Source organism: Salmo salar, chromosome ssa13 (genome assembly GCF_905237065.1).
Source record: "Salmo salar chromosome ssa13, Ssal_v3.1, whole genome shotgun sequence".
Taxonomy (NCBI): Eukaryota; Metazoa; Chordata; class Actinopteri; order Salmoniformes; family Salmonidae; genus Salmo; species Salmo salar.
The window spans coordinates 85,614,082-85,620,227 of NC_059454.1; the positions used below are offsets into that span (position 1 = coordinate 85,614,082).

The 6,146-nt window shown below is 40.9% G+C and overlaps 1 long non-coding RNA gene across 4 annotated transcripts; it reads right to left on the reverse strand.

The window, feature by feature from the left end:
• Positions 1-2,244: 2,244 nt before the first annotated feature.
• LOC106567794 (uncharacterized) lies at positions 2,245-6,146 on the reverse strand. 4 transcript variants are annotated; one of them, XR_001320172.2, is made up of 9 exons: positions 5,995-6,145; positions 4,745-4,901; positions 4,400-4,532; positions 4,111-4,218; positions 3,834-3,883; positions 3,447-3,644; positions 3,168-3,296; positions 2,912-3,004; positions 2,245-2,812 (listed from the first exon to the last, which is right to left on the reverse strand). It is a non-coding gene; the product is annotated as an uncharacterized lncRNA (long non-coding RNA). The 4 variants fall into 4 exon arrangements; XR_001320171.2 differs by having other exon boundaries at positions 3,447-3,883; positions 5,995-6,146; XR_006758375.1 differs by lacking the exon at positions 3,834-3,883 and having other exon boundaries at positions 2,245-2,809; positions 5,995-6,144.

A 6,146-nucleotide genomic window follows, 5' to 3' on the forward strand; every position in this document is an offset into this window, starting at 1 on the left:
CTGAACCCAGTCGGAGATCGTTTCTTTACGAGTTCCCAGTTGTTTTGAATGCGGCAATAGGCTTTGTTTACACAGGCAGCCCAATCTTTTTTTCCCACCAAATTGTTCGTTTGACCAATCAGATCAGCGCTGTGAAAAGATCTGATGTGATTTTTTTTTTACCAAACATATTTAGACCCCCCCCCAACCAAACGTTGACACCTACTCATTCCAGGGTTATTCTTTATTTTGTACTATTTTCTACATTGTTGAATAATAATGATGACATAAAAACGACTGAAAGAACACATATGGAATCATGTAGTAACAAATGTTATATTTTAGATTGTTCAAAATAGCCACCCTTTACCTTGACACTCTTGGAATTCTCTCAACCAGCTTCACCTGAAATGCTTTTCCAACAGCCTCGAAGGAGTTCCCATATTATTATAATAACACTACAAACATATGTCTAAAACTAGACAGAAAGCATGTTGAAATTATAATGGGTATATAATATATTATTTTTAAATAACAGTGCTTTTTCTGGTCTGCAAATTGAATGACGAACAGAAACCACTCCAAGAAATATTTTAAAATCTGTGCAGTTTGCCCACCCCTGATTAAATTGATTCCTTTTTACAAAATGGACTTTTGAAAATAAAAATTTGTAAAAAGTGAGAGAAAAGGCAGATACCAATTTATTAAAACATTCAATACCATTGCAGTAAAAATGAGAGGACATTGTTAATGAGCAAGAGAATCAATTAAAATCAATCAGTACATCGCAAAATAAAATCTTACTTTGGTCTATACTTTTACAGCGCATTCCCTTTGTTAAGGGAGTGTTTCAATAGCCCTGAGTCATGAAGCCTCAACATGTATGTCATTGAGTTGGCTTCCTGGGGATACGTAATACAACTTCGGCAAACATTCGTGTGCTACCTGTGAAATACCCATTTCTAAATACTTAAGTATTGGTGATTTTGAATAAATCCTAAATTATTACCCCCTCAAAAAGTTGAGGTCTTCAAAAAAAAACACACACAGAGCAAAAAAAGAAACATCCCTTTTTCAGGACCCTGTCTTTCAAAGATCATTCGTAAAAATCCAAATAACTTCACAGCGTCATTGTAAAGGGTTTAAACACTGTTTCCCATGCTTGTTCAATGAACCACAAACAATTAATGAACATGCACCTGTGGAACAGTCGTTAAGACACTAATAGCTTACAGATGGTAAACTGGTAGGTAGGCAACTTAGGACACTAAGAGGCCTTTCTACTGACTCTGAAAAACATCAAAAGTAAAGATGCCCAGGGTCCCTGCTTAGGACGGACAGCTGATCGCCCTCGCAGTGGCAGACCACGTGTAACACCTGCACAGGGTCGATACATCCGAACATCACACCTTCAGGACAGGTACAGGATGGCAACAACTGCCCAAGTTACACCAGGAATGTACAATCCCTCCATCAGTGCTCAGACTGTCCACAATAGGCTGAGAGAGGCTGGACTGAGGGCTTATAGGCCTGTTGTAAGCACAAACCCACCATCGCTGGACCAGACAGGACTGGCAAAAAGTGCTCTTCACTAACGAGTCACGGTTTTGTCTCACCAGGGGTGATGGTTAGATTTGCGTTTATCGTCGAAGGAATGAGCGTTACACCGAGGCCTGTACTCTGGAGTGGGATCGATTTGGAGGTGGAGGGTCCGTCATGGTCTAGGGTGGTGTGTCACAGCATCATCGGACTGAGCTTGTTGTCATTGCAGGCAATCTCAACGCTGTGCGTTACAGGGAAGACATCCTCCTCCCTCATGTGGTACCCTTCCTACAGGGTGCCAGCCATACTGCTCGTTCTGTGCGTGATTTCCTGCAAGACAGGAATGTCAGTGTTCCGCCATGGCCAGCGAAGAGCCCGGATCTCAATCCCATTGAGCACGTCTGGGACCTGTTGGATCGGAGGGTGAGGACTACGGCCATTCCCCTGAGAAATGTCCAGAAACTTGCAGGTGCCTTGGTGGAAGAGTGGGGTAACATCTCAGAGCAAGAACTGGCAAATCTGGTACAGTCCATGAGGATGCACTGCAGTACTTAACGCAGCTGATGGCCACACCCAATACTGACTTACTTTGGATTTTGACACCCCCCCCCCTTTGTTCAGGGACACATTATTCCATTTCTGTTAGTCACATGTCTGTGGAACTTGTTCAGTTTATGTCTCAGTTGTTGAATCTTGTTATGTTCATACAAATATTTACACATGTTAAGTTTGCTGAAAATAAAACGCAGTTGACAGCGGGAGGACGTTTCTTTTTTTGCTGAGTGTTTTATATATATATATATATATATATTTTTTTTTATGCTAAAGAAATGTTCAACATATATGGCTGCTAAAGAATTTGATCATCGTAGCATCAGAAAAAGTATCCAAAAAGTATCTGGTTTCATCATTAAGGCTGTAATTTGCTCAGTCAAATCTCCTTGGAGATTATACCCCATTTTTAAAGTGTCCATCAGGACTCAATCTTAATTGCTTCAGTGTTTATTTCAGAGGAACCTTGTCCCTCCTCTTTGCCATCTGGAGTCTTAATGGCAACAACTGTGCCCTTTGTGGCAGTAACTCCATTTTCTGTGGCTGCTGGTTTCACCTGCTCACTCCCTGCAGTAGGCACCAACTCTATTCCAGCCTCTACTGCAACAGGACAATTCATCAGTGGTTTAGCATCTTCGGTTGTGTGGCCAATCAATATAGGAGACAATGAGGTTTGTTCAGGTTATGTGCCTTTTGGACTGCCCTGGTCTGCTAAAACCCCATCCATGACTGCCAGCTGCTAGAGGAATGAAAACATTGGGAAAACTTATTCAAGCCACCCCAGAAAGCCTTTACATGAGCAATTAAAAAAATATATATACACAGTATATCCACTTACTCTCTGGAGATCTGTCATTTTCTTCTCACCCTCTGCCTTTTTCTGTGTTATGGTTAGCAGGTGATCCAGAATGGATTGCTTTGGCTGCATGCCCTTGTCAAAATGATTATACATGCCACACCAAAACATGCCACATAAATCCATGCCATATATTCTAACACAACTCAAATGTTTGCAAATATATTCTATACACCTATTGAGCCATTGGCAATAAATTGCTTAGAGTTGAAAACTCTGTATAGAAACCAATACATACTTGAAATTCAATGGTGATGTGCGTGGCCTCAGAACTTCCCTTCCTAATGAGCGCTTGTACAGAGGATTTCTGTACCGAGGGCATTTCTCCCAGAGAAATGGCCAAACCGAGAAGGTGCTCTCCTTAAGTCTGAAAGTGAACAACTTATCCTTACACTTAAACAGATACAAATTCTAAAACAGTTTGACGCCAGGAAATTCTGTCATGGAAATGACTATTACAGAAAAGTAAAATCAGATGTCTGCATAGACACTGCAGTTTATTTCAGGGAGTCCTCACCACATCTCTTCTCGCTCTCTTTGGTAGTTGCCAATGAAGTTTCCAAACTGGCAGGCATAAACATTGTTGTGGATTTCCAAAAGGTACTTTTCGTTGTACTCAAAGCCACAGGGGTACTGCTCCATGAGATTCCAAAGACATTCAATAAACTGGGTGAATACAGGGGACTCCTTGGGATCCCTGTCCACATGCCCACACCTACAAATCAATATTACATCCGTTCTCTTAGTATGGCCTAGATGCACCATGAAGATCTTAACTTATGACATCCTGGTTTTATTTTGTCCGATAGTTCAATTATTTTAGTCTCAAAGTTCACTAATTTAGCATACACTAATGATTGGACACCAAAATGGTTAAATGACTAACCTTGTACAAAGTTATTACCTTTGTGTAAACTCATGACCCATACATATCCATTCTTTTTCTATCAAAACCTTAAAAGAACCCGATTGAGAGGTTAAAATGTATAGACGATTAAAAAAAAATCATTATACTGGATAGCGCAGAGCCACATCATACATGCTAGAGTAAAAAGTAGATGCAAACATGATCATTTGTGGATTTTAATACATTTTTTCATAGGTTATAGGTACCTAATAAGAATGTTTAATTTCAACACAGCAACACAAAGGAGATGGCTACATGGAAGGATGTCTATTACCTTAGCTAGAAACTCCAGCATCCATCACAGCCTTGATGTGACGCAGCCAACCAGAATTCTCCAGTCCCGTCAAGTAGTCAGTCATTGTTGGAGACTTCATAGCACACACTGAAAACAGACAACCAGGCACCTTATAAACTGGAGGCTTTGTTAAGCATGAACTTTGCCTCGTCTTTTCATGCTGCAAAATGACTTGAGTTTTACACATAAGTATATGATTAATAAATAAAAACCACTACACCCAAAGATTGTGGTTCATCCTTTTTTATGTGAGACCAATGATAGTAACCTTTTAGAAGCTTCTGCAGACTGTTTCTCATGACATGGATATTCTCGATGCCCACAAACTGAAAGCGGATGTTTGAGTAGTTGTCCTCATTCTCGTATGCCTTCCCTACTGCTCTATTGGCCATGGCATTCAACTTGAAACAAAAGAAAGGCAGGACAGTTTGGGTTAGGGTTGAGCAAAATACAACAGGGGGAATTAACTAAGCCAACTAAGCCTACATCTATCCAGTGCCTTCATAGCTGTGAACATCAAAGGGGTACATGGTTTTATAAAGGGCCAGGGGTGTTTTCATAGCACGTACTTTGGCGCTCACCACTTGCCATGATATCTGAACAAATGTCATACCTAGGTTTCCTTGCGAGTGTTACAGGGGTTTCTGTGAGATAGAGAGTGCCAGTGGCTGGCTTCATTGCAGTGTATGGCTCTAACAATTTCACTTCTTCCACCGGTCATTTCAAATAAAAATATATATTAGGTCAGATTGAGGTCCACAGTCAGTTCTCTGAAAAACAAATATCAGCAGGTGAATGAATGGCTGAGAAATATTTCCAAGCACTCCTACTAAAACAAGCAACAGGAAATCCTGGAGACCTAGAGGTTCCAACACAGGGATCACAGATAGAACAATGAGACAGATATTACACCAGAAGTGTGAACCATCCATGTTTCCACTCACTACTACCAAATATGGTAATGAGGAAGCCCAGTGGCCAGCAGTGGTAGATGATGATTTTTGGCTGACATTATGCACATTTTCTCATCAATGAAACATTTGATCTCAATACTGTACTTTTCTGTTCCCACATCTAGAATCTGTTACAAACAGAGCGGACTAAGTTTGGTAGATTTTACAATTTGGCAAAGTAAAAAAATTAATAATAACTGTTGTTTAGGAGTGCAAGGGCGAATTGAGTTATCGGGACTCCCGAGTGACACAGCGGTCTAAGGCAATGCATCTCAGTGCTTCAGACGTCACTACAGACACTCTGGTTCGATTCCAGGCTGTATCACAACCGGCCGTGATTGGGAGTCCCATAGGGTGGCGCACAGTTGGCCCCGCATCATCCGGTGTAGGCCATCATTGTAAATCAGAATTTGTTCTTAACTGACACATACATACGAACAGCTACTCTAAAGTGAGCATGTTAGAGTAGCTGTTCCCTAATGGAATATGCAAGTTCATGCTAGAACACCCCAATAGGATCTCGCTAGCTCGTGCTTGGCTCTGCCCCCGTCCTTGCTGGTTCTTCCCACTATGACTCATTTGTTCTCATTGGAATCGACAAGCCGTTGTCTACCTTGGGTTAGTTATACAATCTTTGCAGGGATGTAATTTAGTTAACTAGCTTGTTGCTGCTTGTAGTGACTGTGTTAGTCTCATGAAACCCAGAGCCATGCATTTAATACATTTCTCTGATGACACAACTAGCAAGTTACTAACTTAAACCAATGCCCAAATGGCTATAACAGACTTAATAACTGGCTAAATTAAAGAACAAGTAGACGTGTCAATTAAAACTCTCCTAGGAAATTTAACAAGTTATACTGGCTAGTGAAGTTAATGTTCGCGTAGTTTCTAGCTAGTGGTCACTTACCTTTGGCGTTAAAATGTGCTCCATTGTCCTATGGATGCTGGTCTAAACCAGAATTTTTTTCACCGCGACTTTTTTTCTTATAGTCTTTTGCCATTTCCCGAGGAAACGATTTTGCACGTTAAGCAATTCTGTGTCCCTGCCGAGCAAAAAAC